The sequence below is a fragment of the Crinia signifera genome, chromosome 6 (assembly GCF_055691185.1).
Source record: "Crinia signifera chromosome 6, ASM5569118v1, whole genome shotgun sequence".
NCBI lineage: Eukaryota > Metazoa > Chordata > Amphibia > Anura > Myobatrachidae > Crinia > Crinia signifera.
This window is the reverse complement of record NC_139222.1, coordinates 54,775,890-54,801,897: the sequence shown is the minus strand read 5'-3', so window position 1 is coordinate 54,801,897 and position 26,008 is coordinate 54,775,890. Positions and strand designations below refer to the sequence as shown.

At 39.9% G+C, this 26,008-nt stretch overlaps 49 non-coding genes and 7 pseudogenes across 49 annotated transcripts; all 56 read right to left on the bottom strand.

Moving 5' to 3' along the window:
- Positions 1–260: 260 nt before the first annotated feature.
- On the bottom strand, positions 261–379 carry LOC146011826 (5S ribosomal RNA). The gene has a single exon (XR_014445012.1). It is a non-coding gene; the product is annotated as a 5S ribosomal RNA (ribosomal RNA).
- Positions 380–724: 345 nt separating this feature from the next.
- Positions 725–843, bottom strand: LOC146015347 (5S ribosomal RNA). The gene has a single exon (XR_014448271.1). It is a non-coding gene; the product is annotated as a 5S ribosomal RNA (ribosomal RNA).
- A 345-nt stretch (positions 844–1,188) lies between these two features.
- Positions 1,189–1,307, bottom strand: LOC146016840 (5S ribosomal RNA). The gene has a single exon (XR_014449723.1). It is a non-coding gene; the product is annotated as a 5S ribosomal RNA (ribosomal RNA).
- A 345-nt stretch (positions 1,308–1,652) lies between these two features.
- LOC146016462 (5S ribosomal RNA) lies at positions 1,653–1,771 on the bottom strand. The gene has a single exon (XR_014449354.1). It is a non-coding gene; the product is annotated as a 5S ribosomal RNA (ribosomal RNA).
- A 345-nt stretch (positions 1,772–2,116) lies between these two features.
- Positions 2,117–2,235, bottom strand: LOC146011825 (5S ribosomal RNA). Its single transcript, XR_014445011.1, has one exon. It is a non-coding gene; the product is annotated as a 5S ribosomal RNA (ribosomal RNA).
- Positions 2,236–2,580: 345 nt separating this feature from the next.
- On the bottom strand, positions 2,581–2,699 carry LOC146014817 (5S ribosomal RNA). Its single transcript, XR_014447760.1, has one exon. It is a non-coding gene; the product is annotated as a 5S ribosomal RNA (ribosomal RNA).
- Positions 2,700–3,044: 345 nt separating this feature from the next.
- LOC146016839 (5S ribosomal RNA) lies at positions 3,045–3,163 on the bottom strand. The gene has a single exon (XR_014449722.1). It is a non-coding gene; the product is annotated as a 5S ribosomal RNA (ribosomal RNA).
- Positions 3,164–3,507: 344 nt separating this feature from the next.
- LOC146014510 (5S ribosomal RNA) lies at positions 3,508–3,626 on the bottom strand. Its single transcript, XR_014447462.1, has one exon. It is a non-coding gene; the product is annotated as a 5S ribosomal RNA (ribosomal RNA).
- Positions 3,627–3,971: 345 nt separating this feature from the next.
- LOC146015634 (5S ribosomal RNA) lies at positions 3,972–4,090 on the bottom strand. Its single transcript, XR_014448549.1, has one exon. It is a non-coding gene; the product is annotated as a 5S ribosomal RNA (ribosomal RNA).
- A 345-nt stretch (positions 4,091–4,435) lies between these two features.
- LOC146017280 (5S ribosomal RNA) lies at positions 4,436–4,554 on the bottom strand. Its single transcript, XR_014450157.1, has one exon. It is a non-coding gene; the product is annotated as a 5S ribosomal RNA (ribosomal RNA).
- A 345-nt stretch (positions 4,555–4,899) lies between these two features.
- LOC146011824 (5S ribosomal RNA) lies at positions 4,900–5,018 on the bottom strand. The gene has a single exon (XR_014445010.1). It is a non-coding gene; the product is annotated as a 5S ribosomal RNA (ribosomal RNA).
- A 345-nt stretch (positions 5,019–5,363) lies between these two features.
- Positions 5,364–5,482, bottom strand: LOC146014701 (5S ribosomal RNA). The gene has a single exon (XR_014447647.1). It is a non-coding gene; the product is annotated as a 5S ribosomal RNA (ribosomal RNA).
- Positions 5,483–5,827: 345 nt separating this feature from the next.
- On the bottom strand, positions 5,828–5,946 carry LOC146011823 (5S ribosomal RNA). The gene has a single exon (XR_014445009.1). It is a non-coding gene; the product is annotated as a 5S ribosomal RNA (ribosomal RNA).
- Positions 5,947–6,292: 346 nt separating this feature from the next.
- Positions 6,293–6,411, bottom strand: LOC146011822 (5S ribosomal RNA). The gene has a single exon (XR_014445008.1). It is a non-coding gene; the product is annotated as a 5S ribosomal RNA (ribosomal RNA).
- Positions 6,412–6,756: 345 nt separating this feature from the next.
- On the bottom strand, positions 6,757–6,875 carry LOC146015633 (5S ribosomal RNA). Its single transcript, XR_014448548.1, has one exon. It is a non-coding gene; the product is annotated as a 5S ribosomal RNA (ribosomal RNA).
- Positions 6,876–7,220: 345 nt separating this feature from the next.
- LOC146017279 (5S ribosomal RNA) lies at positions 7,221–7,339 on the bottom strand. The gene has a single exon (XR_014450156.1). It is a non-coding gene; the product is annotated as a 5S ribosomal RNA (ribosomal RNA).
- A 345-nt stretch (positions 7,340–7,684) lies between these two features.
- On the bottom strand, positions 7,685–7,803 carry LOC146014416 (5S ribosomal RNA). Its single transcript, XR_014447372.1, has one exon. It is a non-coding gene; the product is annotated as a 5S ribosomal RNA (ribosomal RNA).
- Positions 7,804–8,149: 346 nt separating this feature from the next.
- On the bottom strand, positions 8,150–8,268 carry LOC146011821 (5S ribosomal RNA). The gene has a single exon (XR_014445007.1). It is a non-coding gene; the product is annotated as a 5S ribosomal RNA (ribosomal RNA).
- Positions 8,269–8,613: 345 nt separating this feature from the next.
- Positions 8,614–8,732, bottom strand: LOC146015632 (5S ribosomal RNA). The gene has a single exon (XR_014448547.1). It is a non-coding gene; the product is annotated as a 5S ribosomal RNA (ribosomal RNA).
- A 346-nt stretch (positions 8,733–9,078) lies between these two features.
- On the bottom strand, positions 9,079–9,197 carry LOC146014415 (5S ribosomal RNA). Its single transcript, XR_014447371.1, has one exon. It is a non-coding gene; the product is annotated as a 5S ribosomal RNA (ribosomal RNA).
- Positions 9,198–9,542: 345 nt separating this feature from the next.
- On the bottom strand, positions 9,543–9,661 carry LOC146014414 (5S ribosomal RNA). Its single transcript, XR_014447370.1, has one exon. It is a non-coding gene; the product is annotated as a 5S ribosomal RNA (ribosomal RNA).
- A 345-nt stretch (positions 9,662–10,006) lies between these two features.
- LOC146010562 (5S ribosomal RNA) lies at positions 10,007–10,125 on the bottom strand (annotated as a pseudogene).
- A 345-nt stretch (positions 10,126–10,470) lies between these two features.
- On the bottom strand, positions 10,471–10,589 carry LOC146014700 (5S ribosomal RNA). The gene has a single exon (XR_014447646.1). It is a non-coding gene; the product is annotated as a 5S ribosomal RNA (ribosomal RNA).
- Positions 10,590–10,934: 345 nt separating this feature from the next.
- On the bottom strand, positions 10,935–11,053 carry LOC146011820 (5S ribosomal RNA). Its single transcript, XR_014445006.1, has one exon. It is a non-coding gene; the product is annotated as a 5S ribosomal RNA (ribosomal RNA).
- Positions 11,054–11,399: 346 nt separating this feature from the next.
- On the bottom strand, positions 11,400–11,518 carry LOC146011819 (5S ribosomal RNA). Its single transcript, XR_014445005.1, has one exon. It is a non-coding gene; the product is annotated as a 5S ribosomal RNA (ribosomal RNA).
- A 345-nt stretch (positions 11,519–11,863) lies between these two features.
- LOC146017489 (5S ribosomal RNA) lies at positions 11,864–11,982 on the bottom strand. Its single transcript, XR_014450358.1, has one exon. It is a non-coding gene; the product is annotated as a 5S ribosomal RNA (ribosomal RNA).
- Positions 11,983–12,327: 345 nt separating this feature from the next.
- LOC146011547 (5S ribosomal RNA) lies at positions 12,328–12,442 on the bottom strand (annotated as a pseudogene).
- A 345-nt stretch (positions 12,443–12,787) lies between these two features.
- LOC146014413 (5S ribosomal RNA) lies at positions 12,788–12,906 on the bottom strand. The gene has a single exon (XR_014447369.1). It is a non-coding gene; the product is annotated as a 5S ribosomal RNA (ribosomal RNA).
- A 345-nt stretch (positions 12,907–13,251) lies between these two features.
- On the bottom strand, positions 13,252–13,370 carry LOC146011818 (5S ribosomal RNA). Its single transcript, XR_014445004.1, has one exon. It is a non-coding gene; the product is annotated as a 5S ribosomal RNA (ribosomal RNA).
- Positions 13,371–13,715: 345 nt separating this feature from the next.
- LOC146015630 (5S ribosomal RNA) lies at positions 13,716–13,834 on the bottom strand. Its single transcript, XR_014448546.1, has one exon. It is a non-coding gene; the product is annotated as a 5S ribosomal RNA (ribosomal RNA).
- Positions 13,835–14,179: 345 nt separating this feature from the next.
- On the bottom strand, positions 14,180–14,298 carry LOC146014614 (5S ribosomal RNA). Its single transcript, XR_014447563.1, has one exon. It is a non-coding gene; the product is annotated as a 5S ribosomal RNA (ribosomal RNA).
- A 345-nt stretch (positions 14,299–14,643) lies between these two features.
- LOC146015017 (5S ribosomal RNA) lies at positions 14,644–14,762 on the bottom strand. The gene has a single exon (XR_014447952.1). It is a non-coding gene; the product is annotated as a 5S ribosomal RNA (ribosomal RNA).
- Positions 14,763–15,107: 345 nt separating this feature from the next.
- LOC146015628 (5S ribosomal RNA) lies at positions 15,108–15,226 on the bottom strand. Its single transcript, XR_014448544.1, has one exon. It is a non-coding gene; the product is annotated as a 5S ribosomal RNA (ribosomal RNA).
- Positions 15,227–15,571: 345 nt separating this feature from the next.
- LOC146014613 (5S ribosomal RNA) lies at positions 15,572–15,690 on the bottom strand. The gene has a single exon (XR_014447562.1). It is a non-coding gene; the product is annotated as a 5S ribosomal RNA (ribosomal RNA).
- Positions 15,691–16,035: 345 nt separating this feature from the next.
- Positions 16,036–16,154, bottom strand: LOC146015016 (5S ribosomal RNA). Its single transcript, XR_014447951.1, has one exon. It is a non-coding gene; the product is annotated as a 5S ribosomal RNA (ribosomal RNA).
- A 346-nt stretch (positions 16,155–16,500) lies between these two features.
- LOC146011817 (5S ribosomal RNA) lies at positions 16,501–16,619 on the bottom strand. Its single transcript, XR_014445003.1, has one exon. It is a non-coding gene; the product is annotated as a 5S ribosomal RNA (ribosomal RNA).
- A 345-nt stretch (positions 16,620–16,964) lies between these two features.
- Positions 16,965–17,083, bottom strand: LOC146011084 (5S ribosomal RNA; annotated as a pseudogene).
- Positions 17,084–17,428: 345 nt separating this feature from the next.
- On the bottom strand, positions 17,429–17,547 carry LOC146014412 (5S ribosomal RNA). Its single transcript, XR_014447368.1, has one exon. It is a non-coding gene; the product is annotated as a 5S ribosomal RNA (ribosomal RNA).
- A 345-nt stretch (positions 17,548–17,892) lies between these two features.
- On the bottom strand, positions 17,893–18,011 carry LOC146013214 (5S ribosomal RNA). Its single transcript, XR_014446195.1, has one exon. It is a non-coding gene; the product is annotated as a 5S ribosomal RNA (ribosomal RNA).
- Positions 18,012–18,356: 345 nt separating this feature from the next.
- Positions 18,357–18,475, bottom strand: LOC146011815 (5S ribosomal RNA). The gene has a single exon (XR_014445001.1). It is a non-coding gene; the product is annotated as a 5S ribosomal RNA (ribosomal RNA).
- Positions 18,476–18,820: 345 nt separating this feature from the next.
- LOC146015345 (5S ribosomal RNA) lies at positions 18,821–18,939 on the bottom strand. The gene has a single exon (XR_014448269.1). It is a non-coding gene; the product is annotated as a 5S ribosomal RNA (ribosomal RNA).
- Positions 18,940–19,284: 345 nt separating this feature from the next.
- LOC146016838 (5S ribosomal RNA) lies at positions 19,285–19,403 on the bottom strand. Its single transcript, XR_014449721.1, has one exon. It is a non-coding gene; the product is annotated as a 5S ribosomal RNA (ribosomal RNA).
- Positions 19,404–19,749: 346 nt separating this feature from the next.
- LOC146016836 (5S ribosomal RNA) lies at positions 19,750–19,868 on the bottom strand. The gene has a single exon (XR_014449718.1). It is a non-coding gene; the product is annotated as a 5S ribosomal RNA (ribosomal RNA).
- Positions 19,869–20,214: 346 nt separating this feature from the next.
- On the bottom strand, positions 20,215–20,333 carry LOC146011814 (5S ribosomal RNA). Its single transcript, XR_014445000.1, has one exon. It is a non-coding gene; the product is annotated as a 5S ribosomal RNA (ribosomal RNA).
- Positions 20,334–20,678: 345 nt separating this feature from the next.
- On the bottom strand, positions 20,679–20,797 carry LOC146011813 (5S ribosomal RNA). Its single transcript, XR_014444999.1, has one exon. It is a non-coding gene; the product is annotated as a 5S ribosomal RNA (ribosomal RNA).
- Positions 20,798–21,142: 345 nt separating this feature from the next.
- On the bottom strand, positions 21,143–21,261 carry LOC146015627 (5S ribosomal RNA). Its single transcript, XR_014448543.1, has one exon. It is a non-coding gene; the product is annotated as a 5S ribosomal RNA (ribosomal RNA).
- A 345-nt stretch (positions 21,262–21,606) lies between these two features.
- On the bottom strand, positions 21,607–21,725 carry LOC146010913 (5S ribosomal RNA; annotated as a pseudogene).
- Positions 21,726–22,070: 345 nt separating this feature from the next.
- On the bottom strand, positions 22,071–22,189 carry LOC146015626 (5S ribosomal RNA). Its single transcript, XR_014448542.1, has one exon. It is a non-coding gene; the product is annotated as a 5S ribosomal RNA (ribosomal RNA).
- A 345-nt stretch (positions 22,190–22,534) lies between these two features.
- LOC146011812 (5S ribosomal RNA) lies at positions 22,535–22,653 on the bottom strand. The gene has a single exon (XR_014444998.1). It is a non-coding gene; the product is annotated as a 5S ribosomal RNA (ribosomal RNA).
- Positions 22,654–22,998: 345 nt separating this feature from the next.
- Positions 22,999–23,117, bottom strand: LOC146011811 (5S ribosomal RNA). Its single transcript, XR_014444997.1, has one exon. It is a non-coding gene; the product is annotated as a 5S ribosomal RNA (ribosomal RNA).
- Positions 23,118–23,462: 345 nt separating this feature from the next.
- LOC146015625 (5S ribosomal RNA) lies at positions 23,463–23,581 on the bottom strand. Its single transcript, XR_014448541.1, has one exon. It is a non-coding gene; the product is annotated as a 5S ribosomal RNA (ribosomal RNA).
- A 345-nt stretch (positions 23,582–23,926) lies between these two features.
- On the bottom strand, positions 23,927–24,045 carry LOC146010912 (5S ribosomal RNA; annotated as a pseudogene).
- Positions 24,046–24,390: 345 nt separating this feature from the next.
- LOC146015624 (5S ribosomal RNA) lies at positions 24,391–24,509 on the bottom strand. The gene has a single exon (XR_014448540.1). It is a non-coding gene; the product is annotated as a 5S ribosomal RNA (ribosomal RNA).
- Positions 24,510–24,854: 345 nt separating this feature from the next.
- On the bottom strand, positions 24,855–24,973 carry LOC146011041 (5S ribosomal RNA; annotated as a pseudogene).
- A 345-nt stretch (positions 24,974–25,318) lies between these two features.
- On the bottom strand, positions 25,319–25,437 carry LOC146010709 (5S ribosomal RNA; annotated as a pseudogene).
- Positions 25,438–25,782: 345 nt separating this feature from the next.
- On the bottom strand, positions 25,783–25,901 carry LOC146015622 (5S ribosomal RNA). Its single transcript, XR_014448538.1, has one exon. It is a non-coding gene; the product is annotated as a 5S ribosomal RNA (ribosomal RNA).
- Positions 25,902–26,008: the final 107 nt, after the last annotated feature.

Sequence of the window (26,008 nt, the reverse complement as noted above, 5' to 3'; positions counted from 1 at the left end):
AAAAATCATGTGTTGGTAATGTAAAAAGACCTACAGGACATGATATTAGCAGGGGGTCTTAAATTAAACTACTAAAGAGGCTCAACACTGTTTAGCTGCCAAAAGCAGTTGGAATTGGGCCTAAACAGTGTGGTAAGTCTTTAGGTGATGGCTATTGTGTCTGTTTGACCTCTTCCAAATGTCTGTACTGGCAATAAAAAGAAAAAGTTTCCAATTTAATGAGCTAGAGAATAAAAACAATTTGCCAGTAATGTGAAAAAAACCTACAGCACCTGGTGTTCCCATGTGGTCTCCCACCCAAGTACTAACCAGGCCCAACACTGCTTAGCTTCCAAGATCAGACGAGATTGGGCCTATCCAATGTGGTATGGCTGTAGGTGAGATACAGGCACTTTTTTGCCCTCTTCTACTTCTATCACCAGGTAAGCTAATACAAAAGTTTCCTAACTGTATTGGCTTACTGAAAAAAATCATGTGTTGGTAATGTAAAAAGACCTACAGGACATAATATTAGCAGGGGGTCTTAAATTAAACTACAAAAGAGGCTCAACACTGTTTAGCTGCCAAAAGCAGTTGGAATTGAGCCCAAACAGTGTGGTAAGTCTTTAGGTGATGGCTAGTGTGTCTGTTTGACCTCTTCCAAATGTCTGTGCTGGCAATAAAAAGAAAAAGTTTCCAATATAAATAGCTAGAGAATAAAAACAATTTGCCAGTAATGTGAAAAAACCTACAGCACCTGGTGTTCCCAGGTGGTCTCCCACCCAAGTACTAGCCAGGCCCAACACTGCTTAGCTTCCAAGATCAGACGAGTTTGGGCCTATCCAATGTGGTATGGCTGTAGGTGAAATAAAGGCACTTTTTTGCCCTCTTCTAATTCTATCACCAGGTAAGCTAATACAAAAGTTTCCTAACTGTATTTGCTTACTGAAAAAAATCATGTGTTGGTAAAGTAAAAAGACCTACAGGACATGATATTAGCAGGGGGTCTTAAATTAAACTACAAAAGAGGCTCAACACTGTTTAGCTGCCAAAAGCAGTTGGAATTGAGCCTAAACAGTGTGGTAAGTCTTTAGGTGATGGCTATTGTGTCTGTTTGACCTCTTCCAAATGTCTGTGCTGGCAATAAAAAGAAAAAGTTTCCAATTTAAATAGCTAGAGAATAAAAACAATTTGCCAGAAATGTGAAAAAACCTACAGTACCTGGTGTTCCCAGGTGGTCTCCCACCCAAGTACTAACTAGGCCCAACACTGCTTAGCTTCCAAGATCAGACGAGATTGGGCCTATCCAATGTGGTATGGCTGTAGGTGAGATACAGGCACTTTTTTGCCCTCTTCTACTTCTATCACCAGGTAAGCTAATAAAAAAGTTTCCTAACTGTATTGGCTTACTGAAAAAAATCATGTGTTGGTAATGTAAAAAGACCTACAGGACATGATATTAGCAGAGGGTCTTAAATTAAACTACTAAAGAGGCTCAACACTGTTTAGCTGCCAAAAGCAGTTGGAATTGGGCCTAAACAGTTTGGTAAGTCTTTAGGTGATGGCTATTGTGTCTGTTTGACCTCTTCCAAATGTCTGTGCTGGCAATAAAAAGATAAAGTTTCCTATTTAAATAGCTAGAGAATAAAAACAATTTGCCTGTAATGTGAAAAAACCTACAGCACCTGGTGTTCCCATGTGGTCTCCCACCCAAGTACTAACTAGGCCCAACACTGCTTAGCTTCCAAGATCAGACGAGATTGGGCCTATCCAATGTGGTATGACTGTAGGTGAGATACAGGCACTTTTTTGCCCTCTTCTACTTCTATCACAAGGTAAGCTAATAAAAAAGTTTCCTAACTGTATTGGCTTACTGAAAAAAATCATGTGTTGGTAATGTAAAAAGACCTACAGGACATGATATAAGCAGGGGGTTTTAAATTAAACTACAAAAGAGGCTCAACACTGTTTAGCTGCCAAAAGCAGTTGGAATTGGGCCTAAACAGTGTGGTAAGTCTTTAGGTGATGGCTATTATGTCTGTTTGACCTCTTCCAAATGTCTGTACTGGCAATAAAAAGAAAAAGTTTCCAATTTAAATAGCTAGAGAATAAAAACAATTTGCCAGTAATGTGAAAAAACCTACAGCACCTGGTGTTCCCATGTGGTCTCCCACCCAAGTACTAACCAGGCCCAACACTGCTTAGCTTCCAAGATCAGACGAGATTGGGCCTATCCAATGTGGTATGGCTGTAGGTGAGATACAGGCACTTTTTTGCCCTCTTCTACTTCTATCACCAGGTAAGCTAATACAAAAGTTTCCTAACTGTATTGGCTTACTGAAAAAAATCATGTGTTGGTAAAGTAAAAAGACCTACAGGACATGATATTAGCAGGGGGTCTTAAATTAAACTACTAAACAGGCTCAACACTGTTTAGCTGCCAAAAGCAGTTGGAATTGGGCCTAAACAGTGTGGCAAGTCTTTAGGTGATGGCTATTGTGTCTGTTTGACCTCTTCCAAATGTCTGTACTGGCAATAAAAAGAAAAAGTTTCCAATTTAAATAGCTAGAGAATAAAAACAATTTGACTGTAATGTGAAAAAAACTACAGCACCTGGTGTTCCCATGTGGTCTCCCACCCAAGTACTAACCAGGCCCAACACTGCTTAGCTTCCAAGATCAGACGAGATTGGGCCTATCCAATGTGGTATGGCTGTAGGTGAGATACAGGCACTTTTTTGCCCTCTTCTACTTCTATCACCAGGTAAGCTAATAAAAAAGTTTCCTAACTGTATTGGCTTACTGAAAAAAATCATGTGTTGGTAATGTAAAAAGACCTACAGGACATGATATTAGCAGGGGGTCTTAAATTAAACTACTAAACAGGCTCAACACTGTTTAGCTGCCAAAAGCAGTTGGAATTGGGCCTAAACAGTGTGGCAAGTCTTTAGGTGATGGCTATTGTGTCTGTTTGACCTCTTCCAAATGTCTGTACTTGCAATAAAAAGAAAAAGTTTCCAATTTAAATAGCTAGAGAATAAAAACAATTTGCCAGAAATGTGAAAAAACCTACAGTACCTGGTGTTCCCAGGTGGTCTCCCACCCAAGTACTAACTAGGCCCAACACTGCTTAGCTTCCAAGATCAGACGAGATTGGGCCTATCCAATGTGGTATGGCTGTAGGTGAGATACAAGCACTTTTTGCCCTCTTCTACTTCTATCACCAGGTAAGCTAATAAAAAAGTTTCCTAACTGTATTGGCTTACTGAAAAAAATCATGTGTTGGTAATGTAAAAAGACCTACAGGACATGATATTAGCAGGGAGTCTTAAATTAAACTACTAAAGAGGCCCAACACTGTTTAGCTGCCAAAAGCAGTTGGAATTGGGCCTAAACAGTGTGGTAAGTCTTTAGGTGATGGCTATTGTGTCTGTTTGACCTCTTCCAAATGTCTGTACTGGCAATAAAAAGAAAAAGTTTTCAATTTAAATAGCTAGAGAATAAAAACAATTTGCCTGTAATGTGAAAAAACCTACAGCACCTGGTGTTCCCATGTGGTCTCCCACCCAAGTACTAACCAGGCCCAACACTGCTTAGCTTCCAAGATCAGATGAGATTGGGCCTATCCAATGTGGTATGGCTGTAGTTGAGACAGAGGCACTTTTTTGCCCTCTTCTACTTCTATCACCAGGTAAGCTAATAAAAAAGTTTCCTAACTGTATTGGCTTACTGAAAAAAATCATGTGTTGGTAATGTAAAAAGACCTACAGGACATGATATTAGCAGAGGGTCTTAAATTAAACTACTAAAGAGGCTCAACACTGTTTAGCTGCCAAAAGCAGTTGGAATTGGGCCTAAACAGTTTGGTAAGTCTTTAGGTGATGGCTATTGTGTCTGTTTGACCTCTTCCAAATGTCTGTGCTGGCAATAAAAAGATAAAGTTTCCTATTTAAATAGCTAGAGAATAAAAACAATTTGCCAGTAATGTGAAAAAACCTACAGCACCTGGTGTTCCCATGTGGTCTCCCACCCAAGTACTAACCAGGCCCAACACTGCTTAGCTTCCAAGAACAGACGAGATTGGGCCTATCCAATGTGGTATGGCTGTAGGTGAAATATGGGCACTTTTTTGCCCTCTTCTACTTCTATCACCAGGTAAGCTAATAAAAAAGTTTCCTAACTGTATTGGCTTACTGAAAAAAATCATGTGTTGGTAATGTAAAAAGACCTACAGGACATGATATTAGCAGGGGGTCTTAAATTAAACTACTAAAGAGGCTCAACACTGTTTAGCTGCCAAAAGCAGTTGGAATTGGGCCTAAACAGTGTGGTAAGTCTTTAGGTGATGGCTATTGTGTCTGTTTGACCTCTTCCAAATGTCTGTACTGGCAATAAAAAGAAAAAGTTTCCAATTTAAATAGCTAGAGAATAAAAACAATTTGCCTGTAATGTGAAAAAACCTACAGCACCTGGTGTTCCCATGTGGTCTCCCACCCAAGTACTAACCAGGCCCAACACTGCTTAGCTTCCAAGATCAGACGAGATTGGGCCTATCCAATGTGCTATAGCTGTAGGTGAGATACAGGCACTTTTTTGCCCTCTTCTACTTCTATCACCAGGTAAGCTAATACAAAAGTTTCCTAACTGTATTGGCTTACTGAAAAAAATCATGTGTTGGTAATGTAAAAAGACCTACAGGACATGATATTAGCAGGGGGTCTTAAATTAAACTACAAAAGAGGCTCAACACTGTTTAGCTGCCAAAAGCAGTTGGAATTGAGCCTAAACAGTGTGGTAAGTCTTTAGGTGATGGCTATTGTGTCTGTTTGACCTCTTCCAAATGTCTGTGCTGGCAATAAAAAGAAAAAGTTTCCAATATAAATAGCTAGAGAATAAAAACAATTTGCTTGTAATGTGAAAAAACCTACAGCACCTGGTGTTCCCATGTGGTCTCCCACCCAAGTACTAACCAGGCCCAACACTGCTTAGCTTCCAAGATCAGACGAGATTGGGCCTATCCAATGTGGTATGGCTGTAGGTGAAATATGGGCACTTTTTTGCCCTCTTCTACTTCTATCACCAGGTAAGCTAATAAAAAAGTTTCCTAACTGTATTGGCTTACTGAAAAAAATCATGTGTTGGTAATGTAAAAAGACCTACAGGACATGATATTAGCAGGGGGTCTTAAATTAAACTACTAAAGAGGCTCAACACTGTTTAGCTGCCAAAAGCAGTTGGAATTGGGCCTAAACAGTGTGGTAAGTCTTTATGTGATGGCTATTGTGTCTGTTTGACCTCTTCCAAATGTCTGTACTGGCAATAAAAAGAAAAAGTTTCCAATTTAAATAGCTAGAGAATAAAAACAATTTGCCTGTAATGTGAAAAAACCTACAGCACCTGGTGTTCCCATGTGGTCCCCCACCCAAGTACTAACCAGGCCCAACACTGCTTAGCTTCCAAGATCAGACGAGATTGGGCCTATCCAATGTGGTATAGCTGTAGGTGAGATACAGGCACTTTTTTGCCCTCTTCTACTTCTATCACCAGGTAAGCTAATAAAAAAGTTTCCTAACTGTATTGGCTTACTGAAAAAAATCATGTGTTGGTAATGTAAAAAGACCTACAGGACATGATATTAGCAGGGGGTCTTAAATTAAACTACTAAAGAGGCTCAACACTGTTTAGCTGCCAAAAGCAGTTGGAATTGGGCCTAAACAGTGTGGTAAGTCTTTAGGTGATGGCTATTGTGTCTGTTTGACCTCTTCCAAATGTCTGTGCTGGCAATAAAAAGAAAAAGTTTCCAATTTAAATAGCTAGAGAATAAAAACAATTTGCCAGTAATGTGAAAAAACCTACAGCACCTGGTGTTCCCATGTGGTCTCCCACCCAAGTACTAACCAGGCCCAACACTGCTTAGCTTCCAAGATCAGACGAGATTGGGCCTATCCAATGTGGTATGGCTGTAGGTGAGTTAAATTCACTTTTTTGCCCTCTTCTACTTCTATCACCAGGTAAGCTAATACAAAAGTTTCCTAACTGTATTGGCTTACTGAAAAAAATCATGTGTTGGTAATGTAAAAAGACCTACAGGACATGATATTAGCAGGGGGTCTTAAATTAAACTACTAAAGAGGCTCAACACTGTTTAGCTGCCAAAAGCAGTTGGAATTGGGCCTAAACAGTGTGGTAAGTCTTTAGGTGATGGCTATTGTGTCTGTTTGACCTCTTCCAAATGTCTGTACTGGCAATAAAAAGAAAAAGTTTCCAATTTAATGAGCTAGAGAATAAAAACAATTTGCCAGTAATGTGAAAAAAACCTACAGCACCTGGTGTTCCCATGTGGTCTCCCACCCAAGTACTAACCAGGCCCAACACTGCTTAGCTTCCAAGATCAGACGAGATTGGGCCTATCCAATGTGGTATGGCTGTAGGTGAGATACATGCACTTTTTTGCCCTCTTCTACTTCTATCACCAGGTAAGCTAATACAAAAGTTTCCTAACTGTATTGGCTTACTGAAAAAAATCATGTGTTGGTAATGTAAAAAGACCTACAGGACATGATATTAGCAGGGGGTCTTAAATTAAACTACTAAAGAGGCTCAACACTGTTTAGCTGCCAAAAGCAGTTGGAATTGGGCCTAAACAGTGTGGTAAGTCTTTAGGTGATGGCTATTGTGTCTGTTTGACCTCTTCCAAATGTCTGTGCTGGCAATAAAAAGAAAAAGTTTCCAATATAAATAGCTAGAGAATAAAAACAATTTGCTTGTAATGTGAAAAAACCTACAGCACCTGGTGTTCCCATGTGGTCTCCCACCCAAGTACTAACCAGGCCCAACACTGCTTAGCTTCCAAGAACAGACGAGATTGGGCCTATCCAATGTGGTATGGCTGTAGGTGAAATATGGGCACTTTTTTGCCCTCTTCTACTTCTATCACCAGGTAAGCTAATAAAAAAGTTTCCTAACTGTATTGGCTTACTGAAAAAAATCATGTGTTGGTAATGTAAAAAGACCTACAGGACATGATATTAGCAGGGGGTCTTAAATTAAACTACTAAAGAGGCTCAACACTGTTTAGCTGCCAAAAGCAGTTGGAATTGGGCCTAAACAGTGTGGTAAGTCTTTATGTGATGGCTATTGTGTCTGTTTGACCTCTTCCAAATGTCTGTACTGGCAATAAAAAGAAAAAGTTTCCAATTTAAATAGCTAGAGAATAAAAACAATTTGCCTGTAATGTGAAAAAACCTACAGCACCTGGTGTTCCCATGTGGTCTCCCACCCAAGTACTAACCAGGCCCAACACTGCTTAGCTTCCAAGATCAGACGAGATTGGGCCTATCCAATGTGCTATAGCTGTAGGTGAGATACAGGCACTTTTTTGCCCTCTTCTACTTCTATCACCAGGTAAGCTAATAAAAAAGTTTCCTAACTGTATTGGCTTACTGAAAAAAATCATGTGTTGGTAATGTAAAAAGACCTACAGGACATGATATTAGCAGGGGGTCTTAAATTAAACTACTAAAGAGGCTCAACACTGTTTAGCTGCCAAAAGCAGTTGGAATTGGGCCTAAACAGTGTGGTAAGTCTTTAGGTGATGGCTATTGTGTCTGTTTGACCTCTTCCAAATGTCTGTGCTGGCAATAAAAAGAAAAAGTTTCCAATTTAAATAGCTAGAGAATAAAAACAATTTGCCAGTCTTGTGAAAAAACCTACAGCACCTGGTGTTCCCATGTGGTCTCCCACCCAAGTACTAACCAGGCCCAACACTGCTTAGCTTCCAAGATCAGACGAGATTGGGCCTATCCAATGTGGTATAGCTGTAGGTGAGTTAAAGCCACTTTTTTGCCCTCTTCTACTTCTATTACCAGGTAAGCTAATACAAAAGTTTCCTAACTGTATTGGCTTACTGAAAAAAATCATGTGTTGGTAATGTAAAAAGACCTACAGGACATGATATTAGCAGGGGGTCTTAAATTAAACTACTAAAGAGGCTCAACACTGTTTAGCTGCCAAAAGCAGTTGGAATTGGGCCTAAACAGTGTGGTAAGTCTTTAGGTGATGGCTATTGTGTCTGTTTGACCTCTTCCAAATGTCTGTACTGGCAATAAAAAGAAAAAGTTTCCAATTTAATGAGCTAGAGAATAAAAACAATTTGCCAGTAATGTGAAAAAAACCTACAGCACCTGGTGTTCCCATGTGGTCTCCCACCCAAGTACTAACCAGGCCCAACACTGCTTAGCTTCCAAGATCAGACGAGATTGGGCCTATCCAATGTGGTATGGCTGTAGGTGAGATACAGGCACTTTTTTGCCCTCTTCTACTTCTATCACCAGGTAAGCTAATACAAAAGTTTCCTAACTGTATTGGCTTACTGAAAAAAATCATGTGTTGGTAATGTAAAAAGACCTACAGGACATGATATTAGCAGGGGGTCTTAAATTAAACTACAAAAGAGGCTCAACACTGTTTAGCTGCCAAAAGCAGTTGGAATTGAGCCTAAACAGTGTGGTAAGTCTTTAGGTGATGGCTATTGTGTCTGTTTGACCTCTTCCAAATGTCTGTGCTGGCAATAAAAAGAAAAAGTTTCCAATATAAATAGCTAGAGAATAAAAACAATTTGCTTGTAATGTGAAAAAACCTACAGCACCTGGTGTTCCCATGTGGTCTCCCACCCAAGTACTAACCAGGCCCAACACTGCTTAGCTTCCAAGAACAGACGAGATTGGGCCTATCCAATGTGGTATGGCTGTAGGTGAAATATGGGCACTTTTTTGCCCTCTTCTACTTCTATCACCAGGTAAGCTAATAAAAAAGTTTCCTAACTGTATTGGCTTACTGAAAAAAAATCATGTGTTGGTAATGTAAAAAGACCTACAGGACATGATATTAGCAGGGGGTCTTAAATTAAACTACTAAAGAGGCTCAACACTGTTTAGCTGCCAAAAGCAGTTGGAATTGGGCCTAAACAGTGTGGTAAGTCTTTATGTGATGGCTATTGTGTCTGTTTGACCTCTTCCAAATGTCTGTACTGGCAATAAAAAGAAAAAGTTTCCAATTTAAATAGCTAGAGAATAAAAACAATTTGCCTGTAATGTGAAAAAACCTACAGCACCTGGTGTTCCCATGTGGTCTCCCACCCAAGTACTAACCAGGCCCAACACTGCTTAGCTTCCAAGATCAGACGAGATTGGGCCTATCCAATGTGGTATAGCTGTAGGTGAGATACAAGCACTTTTTTGCCCTCTTCTACTTCTATCACCAGGTAAGCTAATAAAAAAGTTTCCTAACTGTATTGGCTTACTGAAAAAAATCATGTGTTGGTAATGTAAAAAGACCTACAGGACATGATATTAGCAGGGGGTCTTAAATTAAACTACTAAAGAGGCTCAACACTGTTTAGCTGCCAAAAGCAGTTGGAATTGGGCCTAAACAGTGTGGTAAGTCTTTAGGTGATGGCTATTGTGTCTGTTTGACCTCTTCCAAATGTCTGTGCTGGCAATAAAAAGAAAAAGTTTCCAATTTAAATAGCTAGAGAATAAAAACAATTTGCCAGTCTTGTGAAAAAACCTACAGCACCTGGTGTTCCCATGTGGTCTCCCACCCAAGTACTAACCAGGCCCAACACTGCTTAGCTTCCAAGATCAGACGAGATTGGGCCTATCCAATGTGGTATAGCTGTAGGTGAGTTAAAGCCACTTTTTTGCCCTCTTCTACTTCTATTACCAGGTAAGCTAATACAAAAGTTTCCTAACTGTATTGGCTTACTGAAAAAAATCATGTGTTGGTAATGTAAAAAGACCTACAGGACATGATATTAGCAGGGGGTCTTAAATTAAACTACTAAAGAGGCTCAACACTGTTTAGCTGCCAAAAGCAGTTGGAATTGGGCCTAAACAGTTTGGTAAGTCTTTAGGTGATGGCTATTGTGTCTGTTTGACCTCTTCCAAATGTCTGTGCTGGCAATAAAAAGAAAAAGTTTCCAATTTAAATAGCTAGAGAATAAAAACAATTTGCCTGTAATGTGAAAAAACCTACAGCACCTGGTGTTCCCATGTGGTCTCCCACCCAAGTACTAACCAGACCCAACACTACTTAGCTTCCAAGATCAGACGAGATTGGGCCTATCCAATGTGGTATGGCTGTAGTTGAGATACAGGCACTTTTTTGCCCTCTTCTACTTCTATCACCAGGTAAGCTAATACAAAAGTTTCCTAACTGTATTGGCTTACTGAAAAAAAACATGTGTTGGTAATGTAAAAAGACCTACAGGACATGATATTAGCAGGGGGTCTTAAATTAAACTACAAAAGAGGCTCAACACTGTTTAGCTGCCAAAAGCAGTTGGAATTGAGCCGAAACATCGTGGTAAGTCTTTAGGTGATGGCTATTGTGTCTGTTTGACCTCTTCCAAATGTCTGTGCTGGCAATAAAATGAAAAAGTTTCCAATATAAATAGCTAGAGAATAAAAACAATTTGCCAGTAATGTGAAAAAACCTACAGCACCTGGTGTTCCCATGTGGTCCCCCACCCAAGTACTAACCAGGCCCAACACTGCTTAGCTTCCAAGATCAGACGAGATTGGGCCTATCCAATGTGGTATAGCTGTAGGTGAGATACAAGCACTTTTTTGCCCTCTTCTACTTCTATCACCAGGTAAGCTAATAAAAAAGTTTCCTAACTGTATTGGCTTACTGAAAAAAATCATGTGTTGGTAATGTAAAAAGACCTACAGGACATGATATTAGCAGGGGGTCTTAAATTAAACTACTAAAGAGGCTCAACACTGTTTAGCTGCCAAAAGCAGTTGGAATTGGGCCTAAACAGTGTGGTAAGTCTTTAGGTGATGGCTATTGTGTCTGTTTGACCTCTTCCAAATGTCTGTGCTGGCAATAAAAAGAAAAAGTTTCCAATTTAAATAGCTAGAGAATAAAAACAATTTGCCAGTAATGTGAAAAAACCTACAGCACCTGGTGTTCCCATGTGGTCTCCCACCCAAGTACTAACCAGGCCCAACACTGCTTAGCTTCCAAGATCAGACGAGATTGGGCCTATCCAATGTGGTATGGCTGTAGGTGAGTTAAATTCACTTTTTTGCCCTCTTCTACTTCTATCACCAGGTAAGCTAATACAAAAGTTTCCTAACTGTATTGGCTTACTGAAAAAAATCATGTGTTGGTAATGTAAAAAGACCTACAGGACATGATATTAGCAGGGGGTCTTAAATTAAACTACTAAAGAGGCTCAACACTGTTTAGCTGCCAAAAGCAGTTGGAATTGGGCCTAAACAGTGTGGTAAGTCTTTAGGTGATGGCTATTGTGTCTGTTTGACCTCTTCCAAATGTCTGTACTGGCAATAAAAAGAAAAAGTTTCCAATTTAATGAGCTAGAGATTAAAAACTATTTGCCAGTAATGTGAAAAAAACCTACAGCACCTGGTGTTCCCATGTGGTCTCCCACCCAAGTACTAACCAGGCCCAACACTGCTTAGCTTCCAAGATCAGACGAGATTGGGCCTATCCAATGTGGTATGGCTGTAGGTGAGATACAGGCACTTTTTTGCCCTCTTCTACTTCTATCACCAGGTAAGCTAATACAAAAGTTTCCTAACTGTATTGGCTTACTGAAAAAAATCATGTGTTGGTAATGTAAAAAGACCTACAGGACATGATATTAGCAGGGGGTCTTAAATTAAACTACAAAAGAGGCTCAACACTGTTTAGCTGCCAAAAGCAGTTGGAATTGAGCCTAAACAGTGTGGTAAGTCTTTAGGTGATGGCTATTGTGTCTGTTTGACCTCTTCCAAATGTCTGTGCTGGCAATAAAAAGAAAAAGTTTCCAATATAAATAGCTAGAGAATAAAAACAATTTGCTTGTAATGTGAAAAAACCTACAGCACCTGGTGTTCCCATGTGGTCTCCCACCCAAGTACTAACCAGGCCCAACACTGCTTAGCTTCCAAGAACAGACGAGATTGGGCCTATCGAATGTGGTATGGCTGTAGGTGAAATATGGGCACTTTTTTGCCCTCTTCTACTTCTATCACCAGGTAAGCTAATAAAAAAGTTTCCTAACTGTATTGGCTTACTGAAAAAAATCATGTGTTGGTAATGTAAAAAGACCTACAGGACATGATATTAGCAGGGGGTCTTAAATTAAACTACTAAAGAGGCTCAACACTGTTTAGCTGCCAAAAGCAGTTGGAATTGGGCCTAAACAGTGTGGTAAGTCTTTATGTGATGGCTATTGTGTCTGTTTGACCTCTTCCAAATGTCTGTACTGGCAATAAAAAGAAAAAGTTTCCAATTTAAATAGCTAGAGAATAAAAACAATTTGCCTGTAATGTGAAAAAACCTACAGCACCTGGTGTTCCCATGTGGTCTCCCACCCAAGTACTAACCAGGCCACTGCTTAGCTTCCAAGATCAGACGAGATTGGGCCTATCCAATGTGGTATAGCTGTAGGTGAGATACAGGCACTTTTTTGCCCTCTTCTACTTCTATCACCAGGTAAGCTAATAAAAAAGTTTCCTAACTGTATTGGCTTACTGAAAAAAATCATGTGTTGGTAATGTAAAAAGACCTACAGGACATGATATTAGCAGGGGGTCTTAAATTAAACTACTAAAGAGGCTCAACACTGTTTAGCTGCCAAAAGCAGTTGGAATTGGGCCTAAACAGTGTGGTAAGTCTTTAGGTGATGGCTATTGTGTCTGTTTGACCTCTTCCAAATGTCTGTGCTGGCAATAAAAAGAAAAAGTTTCCAATTTAAATAGCTAGAGAATAAAAACAATTTGCCAGTCTTGTGAAAAAACCTACAGCACCTGGTGTTCCCATGTGGTCTCCCACCCAAGTACTAACCAGGCCCAACACTGCTTAGCTTCCAAGATCAGACGAGATTGGGCCTATCCAATGTGGTATAGCTGTAGGTGAGTTAAAGCCACTTTTTTGCCCTCTTCTACTTCTATTACCAGGTAAGCTAATACAAAAGTTTCCTAACTGTATTGGCTTACTGAAAAAAATCATGTGTTGGTAATGTAAAAAGACCTACAGGACATGATATTAGCAGGGGGTCTTAAATTAAACTACAAAAGAGGCTCAACACTGTTTAGCTGCCAAAAGCAGTTGGAATTGAGCCGAAACATCGTGGTAAGTCTTTAGGTGATGGCTATTGTGTCTGTTTGACCTCTTCCAAATGTCTGTGCTGGCAATAAAATGAAAAAGTTTCCAATATAAATAGCTAGAGAATAAAAACAATTTGCCAGTAATGTGAAAAAACCTACAGCACCTGGTGTTCCCATGTGGTCTCCCACCCAAGTACTAACCAGGCCCAACACTGCTTAGCTTCCAAGATCAGACGAGATTGGGCCTATCCAATGTGGTATGGCTGTAGGTGAGTTAAGTTCACTTTTTTGCCCTCTTCTACTTCTATCACCAGGTAAGCTAATACAAAAGTTTCCTAACTGTATTGGCTTACTGAAAAAAATCATGTGTTGGTAATGTAAAAAGACCTACAGGACATGATATTAGCAGGGGGTCTTAAATTAAACTACTAAAGAGGCTCAACACTGTTTAGCTGCCAAAAGCAGTTGGAATTGGGCCTAAACAGTGTGGTAAGTCTTTAGGTGATGGCTATTGTGTCTGTTTGACCTCTTCCAAATGTCTGTACTGGCAATAAAAAGAAAAAGTTTCCAATATAAATAGCTAGAGAATAAAAACAATTTGCTTGTAATGTGAAAAAACCTACAGCACCTGGTGTTCCCATGTGGTCTCCCACCCAAGTACTAACCAGGCCCAACACTGCTTAGCTTCCAAGAACAGACGAGATTGGGCCTATCCAATGTGGTATGGCTGTAGGTGAAATATGGGCACTTTTTTGCCCTCTTCTACTTCTATCACCAGGTAAGCTAATAAAAAAGTTTCCTAACTGTATTGGCTTACTGAAAAAAATCATGTGTTGGTAATGTAAAAAGACCTACAGGACATGATATTAGCAGGGGGTCTTAAATTAAACTACTAAAGAGGCTCAACACTGTTTAGCTGCCAAAAGCAGTTGGAATTGGGCCTAAACAGTGTGGTAAGTCTTTAGGTGATGGCTATTGTGTCTGTTTGACCTCTTCCAAATGTCTGTGCTGGCAATAAAAAGAAAAAGTTTCCAATTTAAATAGCTAGAGAATAAAAACAATTTGCCAGTCTTGTGAAAAAACCTACAGCACCTGGTGTTCCCATGTGGTCTCCCACCCAAGTACTAACCAGGCCCAACACTGCTTAGCTTCCAAGATCAGATGAGATTGGGCCTATCCAATGTGGTATAGCTGTAAGTGAGTTAAAGCCACTTTTTTGCCCTCTTCTACTTCTATTACCATTTAAGCTAATACAAAAGTTTCCTAACTGTATTGGCTTACTGAAAAAAATCATGTGTTGGTAATGTAAAAAGACCTACAGGACATGATATTAGCAGGGGGTCTTAAATTAAACTACAAAAGAGGCTCAACACTGTTTAGCTGCCAAAAGCAGTTGGAATTGAGCCGAAACATCGTGGTAAGTCTTTAGGTGATGGCTATTGTGTCTGTTTGACCTCTTCCAAATGTCTGTGCTGGCAATAAAATGAAAAAGTTTCCAATATAAATAGCTAGAGAATAAAAACAATTTGCCAGTAATGTGAAAAAACCTACAGCACCTGGTGTTCCCATCTGGTCTCCCACCCAAGTACTAACCAGGCCCAACACTGCTTAGCTTCCAAGATCAGACGAGATTGGGCCTATCCAATGTGGTATGGCTGTAGGTGAGTTAAATTCACTTTTTTGCCCTCTTCTACTTCTATCACCAGGTAAGCTAATACAAAAGTTTCCTAACTGTATTGGCTTACTGAAAAAAATCATGTGTTGGTAATGTAAAAAGACCTACAGGACATGATATTAGCAGGGGGTCTTAAATTAAACTACTAAAGAGGCTCAACACTGTTTAGCTGCCAAAAGCAGTTGGAATTGGGCCTAAACAGTGTGGTAAGTCTTTAGGTGATGGCTATTGTGTCTGTTTGACCTCTTCCAAATGTCTGTACTGGCAATAAAAAGAAAAAGTTTCCAATATAAATAGCTAGAGAATAAAAACAATTTGCTTGTAATGTGAAAAAACCTACAGCACCTGGTGTTCCCATGTGGTCTCCCACCCAAGTACTAACCAGGCCCAACACTGCTTAGCTTCCAAGAACAGACGAGATTGGGCCTATCCAATGTGGTATGGCTGTAGGTGAAATATGGGCACTTTTTTGCCCTCTTCTACTTCTATCACCAGGTAAGCTAATAAAAAAGTTTCCTAACTGTATTGGCTTACTGAAAAAAATCATGTGTTGGTAATGTAAAAAGACCTACAGGACATGATATTAGCAGGGGGTCTTAAATTAAACTACTAAAGAGGCTCAACACTGTTTAGCTGCCAAAAGCAGTTGGAATTGGGCCTAAACAGTGTGGTAAGTCTTTAGGTGATGGCTATTGTGTCTGTTTGACCTCTTCCAAATGTCTGTGCTGGCAATAAAAAGAAAAAGTTTCCAATTTAAATAGCTAGAGAATAAAAACAATTTGCCAGTCTTGTGAAAAAACCTACAGCACCTGGTGTTCCCATGTGGTCTCCCACCCAAGTACTAACCAGGCCCAACACTGCTTAGCTTCCAAGATCAGATGAGATTGGGCCTATCCAATGTGGTATAGCTGTAAGTGAGTTAAAGCCACTTTTTTGCCCTCTTCTACTTCTATTACCATTTAAGCTAATACAAAAGTTTCCTAACTGTATTGGCTTACTGAAAAAAATCATGTGTTGGTAATGTAAAAAGACCTACAGGACATGATATTAGCAGGGGGTCTTAAATTAAACTACAAAAGAGGCTCAACACTGTTTAGCTGCCAAAAGCAGTTGGAATTGAGCCGAAACATCGTGGTAAGTCTTTAGGTGATGGCTATTGTGTCTGTTTGACCTCTTCCAAATGTCTGTGCTGGCAATAAAATGAAAAAGTTTCCAATATAAATAGCTAGAGAATAAAAACAATTTGCCAGTAATGTGAAAAAACCTACAGCACCTGGTGTTCCCATCTGGTCTCCCACCCAAGTACTAACCAGGCCCAACACTGCTTAGCTTCCAAGATCAGACGAGATTGGGCCTATCCAATGTGGTATGGCTGTAGGTGAGTTAAATTCACTTTTTTGCCCTCTTCTACTTCTATCACCAGGTAAGCTAATACAAAAGTTTCCTAACTGTATTGGCTTACTGAAAAAAATCATGTGTTGGTAATGTAAAAAGACCTACAGGACATGATATTAGCAGGGGGTCTTAAATTAAACTACTAAAGAGGCTCAACACTTTTTAGCTGCCAAAAGCAGTTGGAATTGGGCCTAAACAGTGTGGTAAGTCTTTAGGTGATGGCTATTGTGTCTGTTTGACCTCTTCCAAATGTCTGTACTGGCAATAAAAAGAAAAAGTTTCCAATTTAATGAGCTAGAGAATAAAAACAATTTGCCAGTAATGTGAAAAAAACCTACAGCACCTGGTGTTCCCATGTGGTCTCCCACCCAAGTACTAACCAGGCCCAACACTGCTTAGCTTCCAAGATCAGACGAGATTGGGCCTATCCAATGTGGTATGGCTGTAGGTGAGATACAGGCACTTTTTTGCCCTCTTCTACTTCTATCACCAGGTAAGCTAATACAAAAGTTTCCTAACTGTATTGGCTTACTGAAAAAAATCATGTGTTGGTAATGTAAAAAGACCTACAGGACATGATATTAGCAGGGGGTCTTAAATTAAACTACAAAAGAGGCTCAACACTGTTTAGCTGCCAAAAGCAGTTGGAATTGAGCCTAAACAGTGTGGTAAGTCTTTAGGTGATGGCTATTGTGTCTGTTTGACCTCTTCCAAATGTCTGTGCTGGCAATAAAAAGAAAAAGTTTCCAATATAAATAGCTAGAGAATAAAAACAATTTGCTTGTAATGTGAAAAAACCTACAGCACCTGGTGTTCCCATGTGGTCTCCCACCCAAGTACTAACCAGGCCCAACACTGCTTAGCTTCCAAGAACAGACAAGATTGGGCCTATCCAATGTGGTATGGCTGTACGTGAAATATGGGCACTTTTTTGCCCTCTTCTACTTCTATCACCAGGTAAGCTAATAAAAAAGTTTCCAAACTGTATTGGCTTACTGAAAAAAATCATGTGTTGGTAATGTAAAAAGACCTACAGGACATGATATTAGCAGGGGGTCTTAAATTAAACTACTAAAGAGGCTCAACACTGTTTAGCTGCCAAAAGCAGTTGGAATTGGGCCTAAACAGTGTGGTAAGTCTTTATGTGATGGCTATTGTGTCTGTTTGACCTCTTCCAAATGTCTGTACTGGCAATAAAAAGAAAAAGTTTCCAATTTAAATAGCTAGAGAATAAAAACAATTTGCCTGTAATGTGAAAAAACCTACAGCACCTGGTGTTCCCATGTGGTCTCCCACCCAAGTACTAACCAGGCCCAACACTGCTTAGCTTCCAAGATCAGACGAGATTGGGCCTATCCAATGTGGTATAGCTGTAGGTGAGTTGAAGCCACTTTTTTGCCCTCTTCTACTTCTATTACCAGGTAAGCTAATACAAAAGTTTCCTAACTGTATTGGCTTACTGAAAAAAATCATGTGTTGGTAATGTAAAAAGACCTACAGGACATGATATTAGCAGGGGGTCTTAAATTAAACTACAAAAGAGGCTCAACACTGTTTAGCTGCCAAAAGCAGTTGGAATTGAGCCGAAACATCGTGGTAAGTCTTTAGGTGATGGCTATTGTGTCTGTTTGACCTCTTCCAAATGTCTGTGCTGGCAATAAAATGAAAAAGTTTCCAATATAAATAGCTAGAGAATAAAAACAATTTGCCAGTAATGTGAAAAAACCTACAACACCTGGTGTTCCCATGTGGTCTCCCACCCAAGTACTAACCAGGCCCAACACTGCTTAGCTTCCAAGATCAGACGAGATTGGGCATATCCAATGTGGTATGGCTGTAGGTGAGTTAAATTCACTTTTTTGCCCTCTTCTACTTCTATCACCAGGTAAGCTAATACAAAAGTTTCCTAACTTTATTGGCTTACTGAAAAAAATCATGTGTTGGTAATGTAAAAAGACCTACAGGACATGATATTAGCAGGGGGTCTTAAATTAAACTACTAAAGAGGCTCAACACTGTTTAGCTGCCAAAAGCAGTTGGAATTGGGCCTAAACAGTGTGGTAAGTCTTTAGGTGATGGCTATTGTGTCTGTTTGACCTCTTCCAAATGTCTGTACTGGCAATAAAAAGAAAAAGTTTCCAATTTAATGAGCTAGAGAATAAAAAAATTTGCCAGTAATGTGAAAAAAACCTACAGCACCTGGTGTTCCCATGTGGTCTCCCACCCAAGTACTAACCAGGCCCAACACTGCTTAGCTTCCAAGATCAGACGAGATTGGGCCTATCCAATGTGGTATGGCTGTAGGTGAGATACAGGCACTTTTTTGCCCTCTTCTACTTCTATCACCAGGTAAGCTAATACAAAAGTTTCCTAACTGTATTGGCTTACTGAAAAAAATCATGTGTTGGTAATGTAAAAAGACCTACAGGACATAATATTAGCAGGGGGTCTTAAATTAAACTACAAAAGAGGCTCAACACTGTTTAGCTGCCAAAAGCAGTTGGAATTGAGCCCAAACAGTGTGGTAAGTCTTTAGGTGATGGCTAGTGTGTCTGTTTGACCTCTTCCAAATGTCTGTGCTGGCAATAAAAAGAAAAAGTTTCCAATATAAATAGCTAGAGAATAAAAACAATTTGCCAGTAATGTGAAAAAACCTACAGCACCTGGTGTTCCCAGGTGGTCTCCCACCCAAGTACTAGCCAGGCCCAACACTGCTTAGCTTCCAAGATCAGACGAGTTTGGGCCTATCCAATGTGGTATGGCTGTAGGTGAAATAAAGGCACTTTTTTGCCCTCTTCTAATTCTATCACCAGGTAAGCTAATACAAAAGTTTCCTAACTGTATTTGCTTACTGAAAAAAATCATGTGTTGGTAAAGTAAAAAGACCTACAGGACATGATATTAGCAGGGGGTCTTAAATTAAACTACAAAAGAGGCTCAACACTGTTTAGCTGCCAAAAGCAGTTGGAATTGAGCCTAAACAGTGTGGTAAGTCTTTAGGTGATGGCTATTGTGTCTGTTTGACCTCTTCCAAATGTCTGTGCTGGCAATAAAAAGAAAAAGTTTCCAATTTAAATAGCTAGAGAATAAAAACAATTTGCCAGAAATGTGAAAAAACCTACAGTACCTGGTGTTCCCAGGTGGTCTCCCACCCAAGTACTAACTAGGCCCAACACTGCTTAGCTTCCAAGATCAGACGAGATTGGGCCTATCCAATGTGGTATGGCTGTAGGTGAGATACAGGCACTTTTTTGCCCTCTTCTACTTCTATCACCAGGTAAGCTAATAAAAAAGTTTCCTAACTGTATTGGCTTACTTAAAAAAAATCATGTGTTGGTAAAGTAAAAAGACCTACAGGACATGATATTAGCAGGGGGTCTTAAATTAAACTACAAAAGAGGCTCAACACTGTTTAGCTGCCAAAAGCAGTTGGAATTGAGCCTAAACAGTGTGGTAAGTCTTTAGGTGATGGCTATTGTGTCTGTTTGACCTCTTCCAAATGTCTGTGCTGGCAATAAAAAGAAAAAGTTTCCAATTTAAATAGCTAGAGAATAAAAACAATTTGCCAGAAATGTGAAAAAACCTACAGTACCTGGTGTTCCCAGGTGGTCTCCCACCCAAGTACTAACTAGGCCCAACACTGCTTAGCTTCCAAGATCAGACGAGATTGGGCCTATCCAATGTGGTATGGCTGTAGGTGAGATACAGGCACTTTTTTGCCCTCTTCTACTTCTATCACCAGGTAAGCTAATAAAAAAGTTTCCTAACTGTATTGGCTTACTTAAAAAAAATCATGTGTTGGTAATGTAAAAAGACCTACAGGACATGATATTAGCAGGGGGTCTTAAATTAAACTACTAAACAGGCTCAACACTGTTTAGCTGCCAAAAGCAGTTGGAATTGGGCCTAAACAGTGTGGTAAGTCTTTAGGTGATGGCTATTGTGTCTGTTTGACCTCTTCCAAATGTCTGTACTGGCAATAAAAAGAAAAAGTTTCCAATTTAAATAGCTAGAGAATAAAAACAATTTGCCTGTAATGTGAAAAAACCTACAGCACCTGGTGTTCCCATGTGGTCTCCCACCCAAGTACTAACCAGGCCCAACACTGCTTAGCTTCCAAGATCAGACGAGATTGGGCCTATCCAATGTGGTATGGCTGTAGGTGAGTTAAAGGCACTTTTTTGCCCTCTTCTACTTCTATCACCAGGTAAGCTAATACAAAAGTTTCCTAACTGTATTGGCTTACTGAAAAAAATCATGTGTTGGTAATGTAAAAAGACCTACAGGACATGATATTAGCAGGGGGTCTTAAATTAAACTACTAAAGAGGCTCAACACTGTTTAGCTGCCAAAAGCAGTTGGAATTGGGCCTAAACAGTGTGGTAAGTCTTTAGGTGATGGCTATTGTGTCTGTTTGACCTCTTCCAAATGCCTGTGCTGGCAATAAAAAGAAAAAGTTTCCTATTTAAATAGCTAGAGAATAAAAGCAATTTGCCAGTAATGTGAAAAAACCTACAGCACCTGGTGTTCCCATGTGGTCTCCCACCCAAGTACTAACCAGGCCCAACACTGCTTAGCTTCCAAGATCAGACGAGATTGGGCCTATCCAATGTGGTATGGCTGTAGGTGAGTTAAAGCCACTTTTTTGCCCTCTTCTACTTCTATCACCAGGTAAGCTAATACAAAAGTTTCCTAACTGTATTGGCTTACTGAAAAAAATCATGTGTTGGTAATGTAAAAAGACCTACAGGACATGATATTAGCAGGGGGTCTTTAATTAAACTACAAAAGAGGCTCAACACTGTTTAGCTGCCAAAAGCAGTTGGAATTGAGCCTAAACAGTGTGGTAAGTCTTTAGGTGATGGCTATTGTGTCTGTTTGACCTCTTCCAAATGTCTGTGCTGGCAATAAAAAGAAAAAGTTTCCAATATAAATAGCTAGAGAATAAAAACAATTTGCCTGTAATGTGAAAAAACCTACAGCACCTGGTGTTCCCATGTGGTCTCCCACCCAAGTACTAACCAGGCCCAACACTGCTTAGCTTCCAAGAACAGACGAGATTGGGCCTATCCAATGTGGTATGGCTGTAGGTGAAATACAGGCACTTTTTTGCCCTCTTCTACTTCTATCACCAGGTAAGCTAATAAAAAAGTTTCCTAACTGTATTGGCTTACTGAAAAAAATCATGTGTTGGTAATGTAAAAAGACCTACAGGACATGATATTAGCAGGGGGTCTTAAATTAAACTACTAAAGAGGCTCAACACTGTTTAGCTGCCAAAAGCAGTTGGAATTGAGCCTAAACAGTGTGGTAAGTCTTTAGGTGATGGCTAGTGTGTCTGTTTGACCTCTTCCAAATGTCTGTGCTGGCAATAAAAAAAAAAAGTTTCCAATATAAATAGCTAGAGAATAAAAACAATTTGCCAGCAATGTGAAAAAACCTACAGCACCTGGTGTTCCCAGGTGGTCTCCCACCCAAGTACTAACCAGGCCCAACACTGCTTAGCTTCCAAGATCAGACTATATTGGGCCTATCCAATGTGGTATGGCTGTAGGTGAAATACAGGCACTTTTTTGCCCTCTTCTACTTCTATCACCAGGTAAGCTAATACAAAAGTTTCCTAACTGTATTGGCTTACTGAAAAAAATCATGTGTTGGTAAAGTAAAAAGACCTACAGGACATGATATTAGCAGGGGGTCTTAAATTAAACAACAAAAGAGGCTCAACACTGTTTAGCTGCCAAAAGCAGTTGGAATTGAGCCTAAACAGTGTGGTAAGTCTTTAGGTGATGGCTATTGTGTCTGTTTGACCTCTTCCAAATGTCTGTGCTGGCAATAAAAAGAAAAAGTTTCCAATATAAATAGCTAGAGAATAAAAACAATTTGCTTGTAATGTGAAAAAACCTACAGCACCTGGTGTTCCCATGTGGTCTCCCACCCAAGTACTAACCAGGCCCAACACTGCTTAGCTTCCAAGAACAGACGAGATTGGGCCTATCCAATGTGGTATGGCTGTAGGTGAAATATGGGCACTTTTTTGCCCTCTTCTACTTCTATCACCAGGTAAGCTAATAAAAAAGTTTCCTAACTGTATTGGCTTACTGAAAAAAATCATGTGTTGGTAATGTAAAAAGACCTACAGGACATGATATTAGCAGGGGGTCTTAAATTAAACTACTAAACAGGCTCAACACTGTTTAGCTGCCAAAAGCAGTTGGAATTGGGCCTAAACAGTGTGGTAAGTCTTTAGGTGATGGCTATTGTGTCTGTTTGACCTCTTCCAAATGTCTGTACTGGCAATAAAAAGAAAAAGTTTCCAATTTAAATAGCTAGAGAATAAAAACAATTTGCCTGTAATGTGAAAAAACCTACAGCACCTGGTGTTCCCATGTGGTCTCCCACCCAAGTACTAACCAGGCCCAACACTGCTTAGCTTCCAAGATCAGACGAGATTGGGCCTATCCAATGTGGTATGGCTGTAGGTGAGTTAAAGGCACTTTTTTGCCCTCTTCTACTTCTATCACCAGGTAAGCTAATACAAAAGTTTCCTAACTGTATTGGCTTACTGAAAAAAATCATGTGTTGGTAATGTAAAAAGACCTACAGGACATGATATTAGCAGGGGGTCTTAAATTAAACTACTAAAGAGGCTCAACACTGTTTAGCTGCCAAAAGCAGTTGGAATTGGGCCTAAACAGTGTGGTAAGTCTTTAGGTGATGGCTATTGTGTCTGTTTGACCTCTTCCAAATGCCTGTGCTGGCAATAAAAAGAAAAAGTTTCCTATTTAAATAGCTAGAGAATAAAAGCAATTTGCCAGTAATGTGAAAAAACCTACAGCACCTGGTGTTCCCATGTGGTCTCCCACCCAAGTACTAACCAGGCCCAACACTGCTTAGCTTCCAAGATCAGACGAGATTGGGCCTATCCAATGTGGTATGGCTGTAGGTGAGTTAAAGCCACTTTTTTGCCCTCTTCTACTTCTATCACCAGGTAAGCTAATACAAAAGTTTCCTAACTGTATTGGCTTACTGAAAAAAATCATGTGTTGGTAATGTAAAAAGACCTACAGGACATGATATTAGCAGGGGGTCTTTAATTAAACTACAAAAGAGGCTCAACACTGTTTAGCTGCCAAAAGCAGTTGGAATTGAGCCTAAACAGTGTGGTAAGTCTTTAGGTGATGGCTATTGTGTCTGTTTGACCTCTTCCAAATGTCTGTGCTGGCAATAAAAAGAAAAAGTTTCCAATATAAATAGCTAGAGAATAAAAACAATTTGCCTGTAATGTGAAAAAACCTACAGCACCTGGTGTTCCCATGTGGTCTCCCACCCAAGTACTAACCAGGCCCAACACTGCTTAGCTTCCAAGAACAGACGAGATTGGGCCTATCCAATGTGGTATGGCTGTAGGTGAAATACAGGCACTTTTTTGCCCTCTTCTACTTCTATCACCAGGTAAGCTAATAAAAAAGTTTCCTAACTGTATTGGCTTACTGAAAAAAATCATGTGTTGGTAATGTAAAAAGACCTACAGGACATGATATTAGCAGGGGGTCTTAAATTAAACTACTAAAGAGGCTCAACACTGTTTAGCTGCCAAAAGCAGTTGGAATTGAGCCTAAACAGTGTGGTAAGTCTTTAGGTGATGGCTAGTGTGTCTGTTTGACCTCTTCCAAATGTCTGTGCTGGCAATAAAAAAAAAAAGTTTCCAATATAAATAGCTAGAGAATAAAAACAATTTGCCAGCAATGTGAAAAAACCTACAGCACCTGGTGTTCCCAGGTGGTCTCCCACCCAAGTACTAACCAGGCCCAACACTGCTTAGCTTCCAAGATCAGACTATATTGGGCCTATCCAATGTGGTATGGCTGTAGGTGAAATACAGGCACTTTTTTGCCCTCTTCTACTTCTATCACCAGGTAAGCTAATACAAAAGTTTCCTAACTGTATTGGCTTACTGAAAAAAATCATGTGTTGGTAAAGTAAAAAGACCTACAGGACATGATATTAGCAGGGGGTCTTAAATTAAACAACAAAAGAGGCTCAACACTGTTTAGCTGCCAAAAGCAGTTGGAATTGAGCCTAAACAGTGTGGTAAGTCTTTAGGTGATGGCTATTGTGTCTGTTTGACCTCTTCCAAATGTCTGTGCTGGCAATAAAAAGAAAAAGTTTCCAATATAAATAGCTAGAGAATAAAAACAATTTGCTTGTAATGTGAAAAAACCTACAGCACCTGGTGTTCCCATGTGGTCTCCCACCCAAGTACTAACCAGGCCCAACACTGCTTAGCTTCCAAGAACAGACGAGATTGGGCCTATCCAATGTGGTATGGCTGTAGGTGAAATATGGGCACTTTTTTGCCCTCTTCTACTTCTATCACCAGGTAAGCTAATAAAAAAGTTTCCTAACTGTATTGGCTTACTGAAAAAAATCATGTGTTGGTAATGTAAAAAGACCTACAGGACATGATATTAGCAGGGGGTCTTAAATTAAACTACTAAAGAGGCTCAACACTGTTTAGCTGCCAAAAGCAGTTGGAATTGGGCCTAAACAGTGTGGTAAGTCTTTATGTGATGGCTATTGTGTCTGTTTGACCTCTTCCAAATGTCTGTACTGGCAATAAAAAGAAAAAGTTTCCAATTTAAATAGCTAGAGAATAAAAACAATTTGCCTGTAATGTGAAAAAACCTACAGCACCTGGTGTTCACATGTGGTCTCACACCCAAGTACTAACCAGGCCCAACACTGCTTAGCTTCCAAGATCAGACGAGATTGGGCCTATCCAATGTGGTATAGCTGTAGGCGAGATACAGGCACTTTTTTGCCCTCTTCTACTTCTATCACCAGGTAAGCTAATAAAAAAGTTTCCTAACTGTATTGGCTTACTGAAAAAAATCATGTGTTGGTAATGTAAAAAGACCTACAGGACATGATATTAGCAGGGGGTCTTAAATTAAACTACTAAAGAGGCTCAACACTGTTTAGCTGCCAAAAGCAGTTGGAATTGGGCCTAAACAGTGTGGTAAGTCGTTAGGTGATGGCTATTGTGTCTGTTTGACCTCTTCCAAATGTCTGTGCTGGCAATAAAAAAAAAAAGTTTCCAATATAAATAGCTAGAGAATAAAAACAATTTGCCAGCAATGTGAAAAAACCTACAGCACCTGGTGTTCCCAGGTGGTCTCCCACCCAAGTACTAACCAGGCCCAACACTGCTTAGCTTCCAAGATCAGACAATATTGGGCCTATCCAATGTGGTATGGCTGTAGGTGAAATACAGGCACTTTTTTGCCCTCTTCTACTTCTATCACCAGGTAAGCTAATACAAAAGTTTCCTAACTGTATTGGCTTACTGAAAAAAATCATGTGTTGGTAAAGTAAAAAGACCTACAGGACATGATATTAGCAGGGGGTCTTAAATTAAACAACAAAAGAGGCTCAACACTGTTTAGCTGCCAAAAGCAGTTGGAATTGAGCCTAAACAGTGTGGTAAGTCTTTAGGTGATGGCTATTGTGTCTGTTTGACCTCTTCCAAATGTCTGTGCTGGCAATAAAAAGAAAAAGTTTCCAATATAAATAGCTAGAGAATAAAAACAATTTGCTTGTAATGTGAAAAAACCTACAGCACCTGGTGTTCCCATGTGGTCTCCCACCCAAGTACTAACCAGGCCCAACACTGCTTAGCTTCCAAGAACAGACGAGATTGGGCCTATCCAATGTGGTATGGCTGTAGGTGAAATATGGGCACTTTTTTGCCCTCTTCTACTTCTATCACCAGGTAAGCTAATAAAAAAGTTTCCTAACTGTATTGGCTTACTGAAAAAAATCATGTGTTGGTAATG